The sequence below is a fragment of the Parus major genome, chromosome 4 (genome assembly GCF_001522545.3).
Source record: "Parus major isolate Abel chromosome 4, Parus_major1.1, whole genome shotgun sequence".
Classification (NCBI taxonomy): domain Eukaryota; kingdom Metazoa; phylum Chordata; class Aves; order Passeriformes; family Paridae; genus Parus; species Parus major.
Window position 1 is genome coordinate 4526720 of NC_031771.1, and position 17912 is coordinate 4544631.

The window sequence follows — 17912 nt, forward strand, 5'->3', positions numbered from 1 at the left end:
TTGGTTTGGTTGTTATGCCTGGTTTCTAACAAAGCATAACTTTCAGTGCACATTCATGTCAGCAATGGCCTTATTTGAAACAGCAGCTCTTCTCAAGGTGCCTCGCTGGGTGATGACCCTTAATTCCAGGCATCCCAGCTTTGATTAAAACCACATGAAACAAGTTCATCTTTGTAACCTTGCACTAGTGGCTCGCCTGCTTTCCTCAAACACACAAAAAGCCTGTATTAAGACTAACTCATCTTTATGTTAGTCACATTTTCTTAAACCTTGTCTGTCTCTCACAGTTCGAGCTCTGAACAATTTTTACAATCACAAGCATTCCTCCTGAATGAGGAGCAGAGTCATTCTCATTTTAAATCCAAGAAAAAAACCATCTTTTCCTATAAGACAAGATTTCCTGCTCTCTCCTTTTACAGAAGTAAACTTCCTATTATCTTCCCTAGGGTTATAAGAAGATGAAATCACATTCTTCAAGTCAGTGTCTATTCCTGTCCCTCCCAAAAGTAGCTCTCCAGAATGGAGAGGAGAAGGAAAAGAAAGGAATATAGAATGCAAGAGCAAAACCACAAAGCTCTTTGGGGAATTGAAAATTTTAAAAAAGGGAAAAAAAGAAGGCAACACACAGCTGCCACCACCAGTAAATGCAAAATCCTTAAGGAGGAGCTGTGAGGAGCTGCTGTGGTTTTATTACCCATTTTCAGACAAGATCAACAAATATGGTACAGGGCTTTTCAACACAAGCCAAACTATGGCATATTCACATTATCACAGTGTCACAGGGCATCTAAATCCAACAAAAACCACCCTTTCTGAATTCTCTTTCCCTCTGAGCAACCACTACCTTCACTACTGCTGTTTTCTTTTTATTTAGAGGTCCAAAATCTTTTTGGTTTGGTCCCTGTCTTTCTCTCTCAGGTTTTCACGGAGGGTTTATGAAAAGCTGGCATGATCTTTCATGATTATAGATTTGTGATTCCCATTTTAATGCCCACACACTTTTCTTTCCTTCTAAGCAGCTGCTCTGATCATACAGGCCTTGTATCAATTCAGGTTTTTAAAACTGCACTGGAGATGCCTCAATCCAATCAGACACTTGTGGAAATTGATTAATAATGACAGCTTTACTGCTCCTATCCATATATCCATTTACATCCTATCCATATCTTTTTATCCATCTTTCGCATTCCTGGGGAAGAAAAAACAGATAAATAAATGAGGCACTTCTAAAGTGTCAGCAGATCCCCAGCTCCATCATCACTGTTCAACACTTTCAAGAGGAATCCAGAGTGAGTATAAAAGACATGAAATACTATGTGAGTTATCCTCTAGTATGATAGTATCAAATTTCTAAAATCTAGTTGTTGTTTCTAGCTTCTGGTTAGCAAACCAACATTCATTGCTTTTTATCTGAGAGCACCATACAGTGTTGTGTGCTTTTCTGACTTCCACAGTGTATCCATTGCAATAATAAGCCATTTCTAAACCAGTGTAGACTAATTACAGCACATGGAGTAAAATCTCGTGCTCTGAATATATTAAGCGTGGCAACAGAAATTATCTTAAGCACCTGCTCTCAAAAGTTGTAAAACTTCTCCTTAAATAAGGGAAATGCAGACAGAAAATTTATTTGATTAAACACCAAAACTAAGACTTTCTGGACCTTCTGTCCATAGGTGTGCTGATATTTTCTCAAGGTAGTGAAGTACTAATTATCCCCAAGACTAAAAGCGAATTCCTCATATAATAAATCCTGAGCATAAAGCAGCCACTACAGTTCCAATACTTTGTGAAAAATCAGTTGATCCTCTAATAGTTCAAATCCTGGTTGCAGAAATAATTCTGTTCATTGAATTATGAGACAGGAACCCTTTATGAGCCCCAGAAAGTAATTCAGCCTTACTAATTTTCCATCAGAGCTTGTAATCTTGTATAAACATTAAATTCCAGATTAAAAAAAAAAAAAAATTAGAAAGAACTTTAAGAACAGAAAAGTAATTCAATATTGTTTTTTAAATTGTGGTTTCACTTTCTGTAGGAAGCAAAGGTTCCTGTGGGGATCACCTGAAGGAATGCCAAATATCCATAATAGACTTCAGCACTGCATTTCACAGAGTAGTGCAAACCTTTTCACAAATAAGTTAGCTCAGAGGAGCTTAGCTCAGTTTCAAATAAGCATGAAATTGCTTTGTTGTTTCTTCAGTTTTCATGTGGACCTAAGTAAAACAGAGCAATTTTATCAGAATTTTGCGAGGAGATTTGTATTAGTTCATTTTAATTCAATTACCAAGCATATAAGCTGTTTATATGGACATACCCAGAGAAAGCAAAATTTAAGTTTTCACAGCAGTGCTTGTGAGTTTGAAATGTGAAGCTATAAAAACCACATACTTCAGAGTTTATAATTAAATAAAGGACAAGTGTCATCTCTACCTCCCTCTTTTAAACATCTGTAAAAAATAAAGCTAATCTAGCACAATATTTGATTTCTTGAACATTAAGTTTGGTTATGCTTATAGAACAGGCATCTTTGTACAAGTTATATATAAAGCAATTGTAAAATTGCAATACAATTTTCAATTTGTAAAATTACAATAAAATTGCAGACAGCAGTATATCTGCTTGTAATCTGGAGATATAGATAAGCAACCAGCAAAACATGGAGCATTATGTTGTGCTTTTATATTGAGGGACAAGGTTTCTCAAAAAAATCTTGCAAGATGTGTTTTTCAGATCTTTTGGGACTGAGCCTATAACTCATAAACATAGATTCCTATCTACTCTCTCAGCCAGAAGTGGCACACGATGTGCACTAACAATAGTCATAACCCACCAGAGTGCTCAAGCACATAATTTGTATAAATATCCATCATTAATTTATACAAGGGCTATCAGATTAGGCTCAGAATAATGCTGATACAGCTGACTGAAGCACAGCACACAGAAATGTTACACAGTTACAATCCTGCAATGAAACATAAAATAGAGCCAGCAGAAGTAAAAAATTCTGCATGAGGGTTCTATTGCCACAAAACTGGAAGTTTTTATAAGCCTCTATGAGACTCTGTAGATTAGTGCAGGTGGTATTTGCTATACTGGTCCAAAGAGAAAATCATCTCAGCATCTAAAACACACAGACCTTTTTTTTTTTTCCTTTTGCAAGAGAATCGTAACTTGAGTTCTATCTTTAACTTGCTAAAGTGATTTCAAGTGTCAAACCTCAGTACTAAAGAATAGGACAGAATAGAAAGCACACAGCAGCCTCACACAGGCCACTGGGGAAATGCTGAGTCCCAGTGACAACAACAATGGAAAAGGTAGGTTTCTGCAGCTAAAACCTGGAGCCAAACAGGTGCAGATGCTTTGTTTCCACTGCCATGGGTTTAGGTATCCTTCATAGGATTTAGAAACAGAAATGTGGAAAAATAGTTATGCCAGCAAAATTTTTTGTGTAGATAAAGTCCAAATTGAATAAATCAACTGCCTGGAGACTTTGTGCTCAGAGACCTGGCACTTATCTTATCCCATCTTCTAGAACACACATAGATATAATTGTTTTCTTTTTTTGTTTCTAGGAGACATAAGTTGATTAATCAAAAAAAAAAAAAAAAGATATCACGTTGAATACGCAAAGAGTTGTCAAGATATCTTGGGAATGAATGTATCCACATAAAAATAAACATAGAAAAATAGGAGAACAGGGCTGAGTGAAGGAATTTTTAGCAGCAGGAGAGCATAGTGTGTAGGTAAAAATATACCATGATAAAATGGTAAGAGTTAATAACCTTAGTCTTGCACAGAGAAAAAAAAAAAGAGATAAAAAGCCTGAGTCTTGTTAAACTTTAGAAGTGTAATATAGATGTAAAGCACTAAAAATTATTGCTCTCATCTTATACATGCATAACTTTCTACAGAGTTTAGGCAGTGCCTTTACATCAAAGAAAGCTGGAATGAAGCCTGGTCTGGTGTCTGGCTGAGCCTGAGCTCCCTGTGGATTTATACAAGTGCTACAGAGCTGGGCTGGCATGGTCTGGTTGCCAGTCATCAGTTGATCTTTTAGGGTAGCAGTGATGGAAGCTCAAGGGCTGGGCTTGAGCAGAAGCTCAGCAGTCCCTTGCACACATGAGCTGTAAAGCACTGTTGAGGATATAAATCCAGACAATCCTTTCAGAGGATCTTGCACCACTGATGTCTCCAAAGCTGAGCAGCAGAAGGGCAGAGTTACAGAGGAAAATACATGCAGCAAGTAATGCTAACTGCAGCTGGTTTAGCATAGAAAATTGTCAGGATGGAAGCTAAAACAAAAGTCTGGAAAGAAGAGTTTATAGTCTCTAAATGGAATGTGAAACTGCTGTACAAGGAGTGGATTATTTTCGTTTTTGTCTGGAGAGAAAAAAATATTAGGGAAAAAAAATCCTCCCAAACCACTAGTGAGCTAATGAGGACTTCTGTACAAAATTACTTCAAAGTTTTCCAACTTGCTTCACTCTTTAACATGATTTATGGATTCCCAGGCTATTTAACTTCAGTGTACCACAAGGAACCAGGTTTCCAAACTACCCGGATCCCGTTTTTTTGTGACATATTTAGGCAACTGTTTCCTGAGGATCTTCTTTTCTTGTTCAATTTCCTTGGTCCACATACTACTGAGATGCATTCAGTACCATTTTCTTACTGAAAGAAGACATTTCTTTTAACAGTTTTCACAACTACTTTCATCTTTTTTTGTGGAGAGTATTAAGGATAGTAAACAGTAATTCCCACTCTCTCACAGCAGAATAAGAGCAATTTTGATTGGAATTAGTACATACTTTTCTAGCCAGCTTTGGAAGAATCAGCACTGAGTCAAGTTCAATTACAAGCAGACTTGTTGGAAGCATTTTCCTTTCAGCAACAGCATAAGTCATCTGAAAATATGTGTGGGTGTCCCTACACTTATATTTTTCTATACTTCATAAAGGAGCTCTCCCTGATAGCTTTAAGCTGCCATAAGCAGGCAAAAATGTCAATAAATATCTTTATCATCAGGGTAAATCAGCCATTTGAGACCATGGAGATCCCTGTGCTCCCTGATAAGGGAATTACATGGGATGGGCAGCACTGCTGAGCCCATCCACTGTAATTACAGAACATTAAAGTATGCTTTCAGTATTTATATCTGCTTACCTTGAGAGCACATCACAAAAGAAGGTATTTGAGGGATAGATATGGTCTGAGGAAGAAATAACTGACTTAGCCATTAGATAAAAACAACAATCTAACCTATTTAAAACAGCCAATATAGGTAACATAAAATGTGATAGCCACAGTCTGTGGAAAAAGGGATAACTGTAGAAATGATCTCCTAAATCTGCTTTATTTTGAGAGTTCAGGATATGAGGAAATTCATATTAATAGCATCCTTTGTAAAAAAAAAAAAATACAGACCATGAGACACATGGGAGTGCCGTGACTCTTAAGTTTATATTTTAGGATAATGCTCTCCAAAGACTCCTTGAACATTTCCTTGCTTGGCTTTTGTACAGTAAGTATGCTGTGAGATTTCAGGCTGACCTTTAGCTTTTGGAAATCCCTGAGTCTGTACTTGCAGAACAAGCCTGCACATTTCAGCTAAACAGAAGAAGGAAAAACAGTGAGGAATGTTTTGTTACAGGACAGACTAATTTCTTTTAAACAAAGGAAACACTGCTGATTCAACAAAACATACAGCTAGAGATGTGTTAAGCAGAAAACAGGAGAAAAACAAGCAAAATTTAAGTAAGGGGACATTTTTCTACATCTTGTTGACAATGGTTGCCATTACACAGAGGGTAAGAGGCAAGATGTTTCTTTTGCCTTGCCTTTTCTTGGGTCTGCATTGCAAAGAGGCTGTAGAACCAATCCTTTTTCCAGCTGTGTGTCAAATCCAGTGTATTATCCTTTATGAGGGAATGGAATAAGCCATCTCATTTACTTTTTGGGTGCAATATATTGTGGAGGAGCACATAAAGGAAACTGTAGGATCACCACCATCATCATGGTTGCTGAACTCCCTGCTGGAACTGCCCTTGCAACTTGTCTCTCTCAGGCTGTAGTGTGAGATAGAAAGGGGTAACACAAAGCTTTGATCACCTCCTTATCTGCAGGGAGATGTGTACCAATGTTCTAATCAACATTCATATCATCTCAGCTGCTTCTTAGGGGAAAAAAAATCAAACCACAGCTAAAAGTTGTTTTATTAAGAGTGAGCAACCTCAATCCTCTTTTGAGATCTTGCAAGCCCACTTAAAACACTGCTAAAATTAGAATTTTGTCCTTTTTAATTCATTACAACCCAAATAGCTTAGGCTGAGACAATGCCAGTTGTTTCCAGACCCACTTTTCCCAGTAGACTGCTTTAAGGAACTTTTATACTGGGAAATGAAACTAATGCCTTGTTTGTTCTCATATCTGACTGGGGACAGCAGAGTTCCAAAAGAAATACAAGAGTTATTTGTTTATGTTAAGATAAAGCCCTGATGTAAGATGTCATCTCATTTATGATTTCTCCCATAAATTTAGTACACTCAGAACCAGATGCTTCTTACTCAGAGTGATTAATTGCAAGAAAACTTCTTAATATCTGGGTTTAAGGTTTCTCACTTCATTTCATTGGAGTGTGAAAACAGACAGGAATGAAGTGAGGAGAGCAAATATTGTTCCAGAAAAAAAAAGGAATAATTTTTCACTTCAAAACCTGTGGTAAGATTAGCTCTTCTAAGTACAATACTTCAGGGCAGTCAAAACTGGCTTCAACTTCTCGTATTTCCTTTTAACATTACTGAAATAATTTCTAATTGAAAATTATTAGTGCTTTGAATGGAAAAGTTGAGTTACAGAAAAATGAGGAGCAGGGGTATAGAAAGAGAATTCTTTTCTTAAGGGCCTTAACAGTAAGAGGAACATGAGCTCCAGTGCCTTGTGTTTGTGTCCATGTTCAAGTTAGTTGATGATTTCCTTATCTTCCTCAGCACGAGCATTAGAGCAGATGAACCATATGAGGGTTGTGCAATCCATATAGCATAGCATGCTTCCAGTATTCCCTCTTTTTGTAACGTACCATAAAGCAAGGAATAATTCAGAATAATCATCAGCCAGGGGGTTTCTCTGATAAAAACAGGTTAAATGGGGTCTTCTGTAGGCGATCTCACTGAATGCAAAGCTACTAGAGGCAGAGAAGAAATTGCTTAGGAAGGAAACAAGAAAGTAAAAACCAAACCACTGTCAGAATTGGACAGGAAACAGAATTTCCATTCCAATGCTTTCTTAAGGTGTATCTTCAAGTATAGGAAGTTTCAGTTTTTATGAAACGTGTTTGGAAGTGCTGCAGTCTTTGTAAATGACAACTGAAAAATTAAGCCAGCTTCCTCTAGGTAAGCTAGTCACCAAAAAGCACTTGATTTCTGCTGTATTACAAGAGATTTTGAGGAATCATGTTAGTAACAAATATCCAGCTGGACTACAAGCAAGCATTAAAAAACAAGTGACTGGTGCCTTATAAGAATGGATCTTGCTTGCTGTAAACTTTTGTTGTTATATGCTATGCTTCTAAATACATAGATACTTTCCCTTAAGGAAAATCTGGAGAACAGGTCTGGATGAAGTAGAAATCTCTACATTAGTCATAATTAACTTTAGGGAAAGATTTTATTATTTCATGGTCCACACATATTGAGGGGTGATACATAACATTCCCATATTTATTGCTCAGAGCTGAAGCTATAGTTTATACATATCCAGTGACTCTCTGCAAGTCATTAGCCTTTGAGAAAATCTCCTGCCATTTTGACAGTCTGAGTAGGAAGCCAGCACAGCTGTTGTGACACAGTGCTCAGAGCAAGTCTAGGTGCAGAAACTGATTGAGAGGATAGACAGCAGTGCTAAATGAAATAGTTAATTTCCTTACATTACTCATACCAGGAATTGTCTGGGTTTACTACATCTCACTGCATACATACAGGAACAAGAAGTGACTTCCCAGAAATGTTTTGTGTGTGTGTGTGCCTATTCTTTCCTCAATGTTTCAGCCTTGAGCTGCTATTTCAGTGTGTAGGGCCTCTTCAAATACAGATGACTCATAATTGAGTATTCTACAAATGCAAGGTGAACAAGCATCTGCAGGGGATTAGGGTGATGTCAAAGCCATTCCAGATTCTCCATATTAGATATGAACTTGGGTCAGGAAAGAAATGGAGCACTTGTTCATTGAGTCATCCAGACACTTAACTCATCTCAGCTATACTTTGGGAGGTAATTACACTCCCAATAGCAAAAGTGATCTGAAATCTGTTTTGCCAGATGAGTCCAGATGAAAGGCCTGATAAAGGCACTGGGAGCTATAGAAATCTTATTTTCCATAACCAGACCTTGTCAGAGTCACCAACAAGTGGAGTAACCTTTTCAAGATGATTGCAGAATACTCTCTAGCACAGACTGCAGCTTCCTGCACTGACCCAAGAAGAATAGGAGAGATCACATAATACACTCTCTTCTGTGGCTGCTGCCCTCTTGTGTGAAGTCAGCCAGGGCCTTATGGATAACTTAGCAATTCTGTGCCAAGTTAGTCCAGAAAGGAATGCATTTCTCTTCTCATACGCTACTTCTTTTCAGACACAGAGGTAAAGTGGCTCTGTGTTTTCAAGTATTCATGTGGCAGGCACTCTTTCTCTCAAAAATATGGCTGAGATGAACCAAGGCTGTTTGGGGCACCATTCAAGACATGTTTGAGTGGGTCTTTTCAGTTACTGTGGCAACTACACATTCAGTCAGGTCCTGTAGACAGGGCTCCTGGCTGGTTTTCGCCCTTTCCCATAAGATTATTTAGGTGGTTGCTTGCATTGAGCAGAGATGTGTGGGGCTGTTTGAGCCTTGAGGGGTTCTTACTCCACTGATTGGAGCTGGAACACCTCAAATCCACCAACCACACTCATGACCTCTTGCAATGGGGCTTTGTCAAAACCTCAGTCAGCATAAATCAGGACTTGTGGCCAGAGTAAAACTTCAGTGAAGAGCCACTGAATCCAGCTTCTTGCCCAGAGAATTAAATAAGCATAGGCAATTCCTGACAGAAATTTGCTTAAACTCTTCTAAAATCCTTCAGTGAAGGCATTTCTGGGACTCCTAACTTAGCAAAATCTTTCACTGTTCTCAAAAATACTGAATATATAAGCTTAAATTTACTTCACTGCGAAGTTGATTTCCTTCTGTTTCAAGCCTACAAACAAGAACCAAAAATTTTCTTGCCTTCTTTATAATAGTTTCCTGCTGTGAAGAGGTTAAGTCCTCCCTCTATACTTGTTTTTGTGGGTTTTTTTTTCCAAAAGAAAAAGACTGAATACAGTAAATTCCTCCCCAGCTTCCTCATAGGTCATGCTTTCTAACTCTTTGAGCATAGTTACTGATCTACTTTGGACCCTTTCCAGTTTGCCCACATCTTTCTGAACTCGACAGGGTACTCACAGCACCAAGTAAAGATGAATAATTACCTCCCATGTTCTGCAGATTGAGCTATCCTATTAGTATGGCCCAGGATCACGTTTCCCTCCTTTCCTAAGGAAAAAACCCAACAGAAAACATAAAATCCCATCACCTACTTCCTGCCCCAGGCTTCCCTTCTTCGGTTTAGAACCACACTAAGCACTCCCCAGAACCTTTGTAGCTGATTTGGTGTGTGCAAGACACTTCTTGATTTATAAATTCCATTTTCCAAGTGAAACAGTTTGTGTTGCTCTAACAAATAATAAAAATCCACCTTTTTGTCTTGCCAGATCATTTTGAATGTAGCTCTTTTACAATGCCAACAATCACACCTTGTGGGCTCTCATTAGTCAGTTATATGTGTATACTCTTGCTTCTGAGGGATTAATGAAAAGAAGAAATAAAAAGGCATCCTTTACATAGCTATATATCACTGTTTGGATGTAAATTGTTACTTTTTTTTTTTTAAAAAAAGTACCATTTTCCAAAGGATCTAACCCTGCAAAGTCAGACAATAATGATATATGCCTTCAAAGGCTTTAAAGGAAATTCCTTCCCTGATGTCTCTGAGAACATTAGTAGTTTTCTAATCAAAGATAGAATCTTCTGGCAATAAAGTGTGGTATGCTTTGTGTAAGAAAATACAGAAACTCACAGCAGATCTGTCATTAATGATAACAGCCAATTTTCAATCCCATGGGGATACTTTCCTGCCTAGAGAGATTTGGTGAAAATCCTCACATTCTCACATCAGATAACACGTGAAAGAGAAGCACAAGAAATGCTGTATCAGAATGGTCTTAGTGAGGACAAAAAAAAAAAGGATAAAATGCCCTATCTCAGATCAAACTTGTGATTCTTATTGTTAATATGAAGAGATTGTAAAAATAGATTAAACAATGTGAAAATGGTGCTGGAGAATTTGCAATACTTTTAATCTGCAATAGGAATGTGCTTAATTCCATCAGAACTTATGTCTTTCAATAAAGATGCTCAAATATTTTACATCAAATTACTCCTCTTTGCAAAACTAAGTTTTAAAGTCAATAGCTTTGAGGAGCACAGAGTTTTATTGAGGGAAAGTCCCAAGCTTTCTGGGTTTTTTGATTGATTGGGTTTTGGTGGTTTGTGGGATTTTTTTAACATCCTCAGCCTAAATGAACAGATCTGAGTATTCATATTTCACTTCAGACAAAAATATTCAGACATGGAAAATTACAAAAAAGCCACCCACCACCGTAGCTGTAGCTAATAGTTTTTGTGTTTATAGTACTCATTTCCCTGAGTCTTAATTTTGGCCTTACCTCCTTTTCTTTTTTCCTCGTCCTTGTTTCTCTGCTCCTTTTTAAAATGTATCAAGACAACAATTTAGGCAGTGTAGCAAACAGTACTCTGTCAAGTTACAGTTACTTACAAAATCATCTCAGTTTGTTGAATTGTGCATGATACCTATACATGTAATTTATTGTAATTTACTTCGGGTATGTCCTACAGTCGCCATTTCTGATAGGGAATGAGTAGGAAGTGGGATTGTATGGAAAGGGAAGAATAATTTTTCTATGATCAGACATTTTTCATTTTCCTGGCACGGGGATTTACTGCCCTCTGCTGTTTGAGACAAGCCCTGAGCAGTCAGGGAGCAGATCAACTTCAGCTGTAACACCAGCTGACTCGGGACACTTGTCATCAGAAAATATCAGTTTCACCTGACAAGCAGAATTAAACTTTGCACTGGTAGCAAAGCTTTCCACTAAAATAACACTCAATTACAGAGAAGGTCTTTGTTATTATCTCATTAAATCAAAGCTACATTTTATTGCATTGTACAAAGGGCACAGTATGTGTGTGTGCACCTAAGCAACAGGAGCAAAAAAAAATCAGTAATTATCAAAACAGATCAAATTCCACTACTCTGCTTTTAATACATAATCTGGACTGTTCAAAGAGAGATTTGGGCCTTCTGATGGTGATCAACGTTCACATAAATCCAGAACTTTATAAAGCTAGAGATAGCAGTTAAATTCATCAAATTATGGTTTTAATAGTGTCAGTTATGTTTTTATGTGCTTTAAAATAATTTCATGATTTTTTTAATCATATTTTCTTTCTGTATCACAAGAAATCAAGGATAGTGGGGTAAAAGACAAATAAACCATCCCACATTTGCCTGGTGTTCTTTTTATGTGATGTTTAAATATTGAGTTCCAATGAGAAGCACTTATGGTCACATACAATCAGACAATACTCAAAAGTACCCAACAGAAAAATAACTATTTAACATTTCCCCTCAATCTCATTTCCTTTACCTAGTTTGTTTACTTCTTTCTTGGATGCTCAGAACAAGTATCACAGCAAATATGTTTCAAAAGAGCTACACAAAAGGACTCCAGGAGTTGTAAGATGTTTACAAATAATTTGGAAATTGGTGGCTTTTCAAATAAATTTTTATCCTTAACTAAATTCAGGCTTGTACTAACACATGCACAGTGCAGCTGGTTTTTGTAACATTGTGCATTTTGTGCTGCTGAATTAACCTTCAGCTAATAAGAGGAGGAAATCATTGTACAACCACGACTTACAGACTGATGGTGTTTGTTTACAGCACAAGGGTGTTGCTTAATCCTATTTGTCACCTACAGCAGCATTTCAGTAAGAAGATGCTGCTGCTTTTGTTAAAGAAGTGCTTGGGCTCACTATATACTTTAGAGACTTTTTAACCTGCAGAACATGTTACTGTCTGACAAAACTGGAGACTACTGAGCCCAGGAAACAGAAGTGTGCTTACCTGGAGGGGCATGAGAGACAGACACTGGAACAAAGCTTAAGGAAAAATTGCAGATTGAGTTTATACTGGCACCAAAACTTTGAAGTTAATATAAAAAAAGAGTTTGCAAATGAAATATAAATATAAACCAATTTAAATGATCAAATATATATCACTAACCATTTCAGATGACCAACCAATTATGATAAAAATTCAGGTGTGATGCTGTGTCTCCCTAGTTTTCATGACTTTGAAGCTTTTTCTTCATCATATCCAGCCAATGTAGTGGGAAAACCTCAGGTGATGCAGGGTTATATACCTTGCTGTAATCAAAAAAAAAAAGAGATCTTGCCTCAGTTAACATTTCTTTTTCTCAGGTCCAAAAAGTGCCTTGGAGCTTATAGTCCTTTATTGTCACCTTGGAATATGCATTTGTACAATGTAATAATGTATTTGTATTTATGTTTTTACAAATGGAAACACTATGCAATACATTTATGTCATTACTAAAAAGGTAGTGTTGATCAAACGGAAGCTTTTAGTTATTTAGCAATTATCAGTTCTGATTTCGCTATGGACAGCAGCTAACAAAATCAACACAAATTCAAGGGCAGAAAAGTATGTTACAAGTGGAACATGAAAATTTCAGTGGAAATCACACTGAAGAGGTTAATTGGGAATACATTAGGTAAGAGAGATGACTGACCAGATGCGCAACATTTCAAGAAATGGCTTGTCAATATCAGAAAAATGCTGCATTTATTATTAAAAGCGAGAAGGAAAAAGTCCATGGCCATCTGAATGCATAGCAAGCGAAAATCAGAATTAACTACTAAACTTTCTGCCAGTTGCTTGTTCGGGAAACAGTGTGGGGATTTGTTCAATCCCGGAAGAAAACTGTCCAGGAATTGTGGAAAGACAGCCCGGGATTCCTGCCTGGAGACAGCTGTCAAGGGGATGGAGCGAGGAAGGCGTCTTTGGACACCCTTGGAAGGACGAGGGGAACGCCATGGAGAGATTTCCTGAGGGCTGATGGAAGAGGAGCCTCAGGGGAGGGGCAGAGGCACCTCGGGGGGAAGAGGAAAAAGGCACTTCCCACTCCTGCGACGGGCTGCTTTGTGTGGACCCCTCCAGGAGGATGCAGAAGGCCTTTAGCAGAGCGGTACAGCAGAGTTAGGGCCGCAATCCTGGGGTTTTTCGGGAACAACGCCTGGCCATTCCCGCGAAGGCTCTGAGGGCCCTCAGCACGGGCCGCTAGGGGGCAGTGCGAGACCGCGCCAAGCGCGGGAAGCGAGGCCCGACCCGATCCCCATCCCCATCGCCATCCTCATGCCCATCCCCATGCCCATCCCGCCGCTCGCTCCTTCCCTCAGGAGCGGCCCCGAAGCCCCTGAGAGAGGCTGGGCCCGCCGATTGATCCGCCCCTGCTCTGTGCTCGCTGTCGGTCACTAAAGCTGATTTCACCAGAAACTCTGCAAAGACTGCTGCTAATAAAAAACCAGGATGGGTGTGTCGCGTGTTTCTGAATGCCAGTAATTTTATTTCTTTTGAGGAACAAATGTCAAAGTAGAGATGGTATTTCTCCCGCTCTCCCCGGCTCAGTGCTCTGGGTGGATGAAAGAATTTCCCATGTTCGACCTGTTCAGCCATCGCTGCCCATGTCCAGCTTCACCACCAACCAGTCTGCCCCGTACAGCCCAAGACCACTGTCTTTCCATATTTTACTGGAATGCACACATTACTTCCAGCTGCTGTGTCTCTTTCACCCCTCATTCAGTGTTGCTGTTACCTGTTTTATTCCCCTGAAGCCAAAGAGGTTATGTCACAGCTAGCCAGATAATATAAAAACAGTAGAAACCCTGGGCAAGTTAAGACCAGAACCATTTCAGTCCCATCCCTAATTCAGAATTCATCACAGCAGCTGTGTTGAACTGCAGAAGAAGTGGACCCAGTGTCCTTAATTTAGTTCTGTTACCTCATTTAGTCCTTACTCAAGCCAAACCAAGTTGGCTCCAGGTGCTGTGCTAACATTGGCAACAGCTGCTAAAACCAGTGTCACCGGGGCTGCCTTGGAAAGTCCAACCAGACCAGAAGCCCAACAGTTCCTCTCCAAACTGTGGGAGAAGTCACATTGAGAACATTAATTCAGAGCACAAGTTCATTCAATTCTGCACCGAACTTCTTCCTATCTATTAATACAAACCCAGTGATTAAGGGTAATGTAGTTAGGTGTTTCATGGATGATTCTATGTGACCAAAAAACAGGCTTCAGAAGAAGGCTCCCCAGCAAAGGCACAACTTCAGATCCTCTTCCATTTTCCTGCCATTAAGTGTGACTTCTATGCTGAGTCCACCTGACCACTGCCTCTGATGGCTTTGCTGCAGCACCCATTCAGTCTAGGTACATTTTGTACTCAGGATAACTAATAAATCTGTACCTGTAAAGGCTGAACCAAGCTTTACTTAGTTTCCCTGTGAAGGAAATGATCGTTATTTGTGGGGTTTTCCCTTGTGTTGTCACATATTAGCATAGCAAGTTGTCTTTTGGCATCAAACTCTGCTTGGAACTTGTTTCTTCCCTCTTACATCATCACTTCAGATCAAGAGCTTGTCTGACATTTTTAATGGCTAAAGCACTTGTTTCAAGAAGTTGAGAGAAGTTAGAACATTGAAAAACAAATATTGAGTCTTTAGTTTTCATCTCGGTTCCTTCTCACCCACAAAAGACAACCAAGTGAGAGTATCTTGGTGTTTTCTACTTTTATATGGAATTTTTCTCCCCAGCTGAGTAACAAATACTCTCACCTATAATAAAAAAGTAATGGTCTCCCCACACAGCCTTATATAGCTCTTTGAGTTGAATCTCTCTCTAAAAATAGAAATCTGTTTGACATTGAAGCCCAAGGCAGCAAGGAAACTTGCATTTCAAGCTGAAGCTTTTGGAAAGCATGCTCTGTATTTCCTTTACAAGTGTCTCACAAATGTCCAAAATGCACGACCTGTCCTGTCATGAACTTTGAGCAAACAAGATTTTGTTTGCAGCTGGTGCTGTTGCAGCAATACCTTCTTAGAAACAAGCAATAAAATAAAAAAATAAAAAAATAAAAATGCAGAACTGGCAAAAGGTGCTGGATTTACAGCTCTGCAAAAATAACACTCTTTCTTTCCCCGCCCCAGTCCCAGACACAACTGCCAGCTTTTCCCAGACTGCCTGACTGGGCACGAAATCCTGAGTTAAGCTCAACACTTGCACTGAGGACAACAGGACAGACAAAAGCAAACAAACAGAAATCTCACACATCAGGGTAGCAGTTTTTTCCATTGGTCAGGCAGACATTCCTCTTGGGAATATACAGAAAGGAAAGGGCACGGGGAATACAAATCCTCTCCATCCAGCCTTTGAAGATGCTGACAACTTGCTCTTAGTAAAGTCAGGGACTAAACAAGCCAACTCTGCCAGCATGTTGGAATTGGAGACTGTAAGGATAGGAGGTCTAATTCCTGGGAGCACTAAGTCCAGGAGCATTAAACAGAGCTCAGCACCTCTGTGTCAGACTGGCCTCAGACACAAATGTGCAAGGACAACAGCCACAGTTGGACATGGGAGCCAGAACTCTGGCTCAGCTTCCACAACTTCTGTTGGAGTAAAACATCATTTCCTCAGTGTTTTGACTACTACTATCCACTTGCCATGCCAAAATAGTTCTTCTTCCAGCACTGTAACATTCCCCTGGCAGCATATTTAACATGAATTTGAAAGTGCTGATATTTCCAAATTATGAAATGTGACTACTAATCTTAAAATCTGAATGAGGAGATGGGAATATGACTCTAGCTTACCCTGTGAGAGATTCATTCTTCTTTCAGCCTTCAGTACCAGGGCAAATCTCATGCTCTACTTGTAAGATACTTTATTTTTATTCTGGTTGGTCCCACAGGTGACTTATACAGGATTTTATTCAGGAGCTGAAAAGCAGTTTATGAATATTGATCTCTATGTCAATTTAATGAAACCAGCACAATGGTCACATGTGTTCAAGGGTTGCCTTTGCAAGAAAGGATTAAGGGGATCTTTTCAATAGAGATGCTTATTCCTGTTTATAATTGTCTTTGATTAAAGCCACTTCAGATTAAGCCACTGAAAAAGAAAAATGATATCTTGTGATGGTTTGCATCAATATGTCTATGGCCATTTTAGAGCTTGATGAAACTCATAAAATTAAAACTAGGCAAATTCTGGATATATTCTTTAAAAACTGAGACCCAGGTAAGGAAATCTCTGTGGCAGATTATGGGCTTTAATTTTTTGTTTAAAAGCAAAGGTTAAAAAACTTGCCCATTGTTGTTGCCCAGGTGGGTGAGAAAGCCCACAGAGGGAATATTTTTGTCTCTTAATTCCCTGAGGGTTTTGAAAACATCTCTCAGGAGTCTCCAGCCTCCATTTTCCCCATCATTAGAATTTCCAGCACAAGCACAGAAACCTCATCTCCTCTTCTGAGAGGAGCAGTAGGTCACTGGCCTCCCCTGGCAGGCTTGGATATCCTTGATGAACATCCACCCTCAGAGCCACCATTGCTCCATTCCTGGCCAGCTTTATTTGAGTCACCAGGGAGAGGTGAGGCTGATAAACATCCAGATTTCCTGATGAGTCACAAAACAGGAGCTGTCCAGGACAGCAGCCAGGCAACACTGGAAGGCCTTCACATGAACCTACGTGTTGGCGCTCACAGAACATTCACCAGCTTTGGCAGAGCTTTTCCTCCTAAACACCAAGGCGGGTTGGCCTGAGACTGCCTCAGTTTTAAGAGGTTGTTTCAAAACATTACACCGTGAACATAAGGGATTTTAAGGAAATTTAAAAAGATTGATAATTGATTCTGCATGCTTTCTTTGACTGTTTGAATAGTGAGTCTTGGGAAACTTGTCTGAAACTCTATTTCATGGCTAAAGCTACTAGTCAATATAAACTTGTACACTACCTCTCTAAGATATGAAAAATGGAGCCATTAGAGAAATGTCAAGGTAGAGTGAAAATTCAGTGAAACAGGCAGTTTTGAAATTTGTCAGTAAGAACTTTCATGGGAAGAAGGGAAGCTTGAACCTAGCTGACTTATTTTGAAAAGTGAAAGGAATAGACACAGTTCAAGAGAGGGCAACATGATGGAGTTTCATGTGAAACCCTGGTAAATAAATCTAGCAGCTTTTACAGGGGACCATTTTCTTTAGAATAATGCTGAGTTTACTTAGTTGAACAGTCTGGTAAAGATGACTACAAGCACTGGGAGCTGGAACAAAGCCCCTGCATGGAGCTCTCAACTGAATTTGGGCGACTGTTTCATTCATACTTCTCAAAAGACTTGGAAGACTGCTTTCTTGTGAAGATTATTTGGCATTGGGCACTTTGCTTGTGCATAACACAAGAACTGTTTGATGTATATTATCTAGATGCTGCCTTTACCAGATGCTCATGTTATTTGGTTTCTTTGAACAATGTCTCTCATTTGTGCTAATAAGCCACCAAAGCCCCCCTACCCCGTAATCTGAGATCTGGCCCAGTTGTGCTGAGCTTTGTACACACAGAAAGCTCCCACAATAAACACGGGGCCACTGCTTTCTCCACAGGGACTGAGGCAAAGCTTCCAGTTACCTCTGC

At 39.2% G+C, this 17912-nt stretch overlaps 1 protein-coding gene and 1 long non-coding RNA gene across 3 annotated transcripts in view; one reads left to right on the plus strand and one right to left on the minus strand.

Annotated features, from left to right (window-relative positions):
• The window catches only part of LOC117244242, a 35839-nt gene extending 23261 nt beyond the window's left edge, over nt 1-12578 (minus strand). Inside the window, exon 1 of the long non-coding RNA XR_004496943.1 lies at nt 12440-12578. This is a non-coding gene — a long non-coding RNA (uncharacterized LOC117244242). The remainder of the gene's footprint in view (nt 1-12439) is intronic.
• The window catches only part of SYNPO2 (synaptopodin 2), a 77590-nt gene that overhangs the window by 23274 nt on the left and 36404 nt on the right, over nt 1-17912 (plus strand). The gene's annotated exons all lie outside the window — the stretch shown is intronic.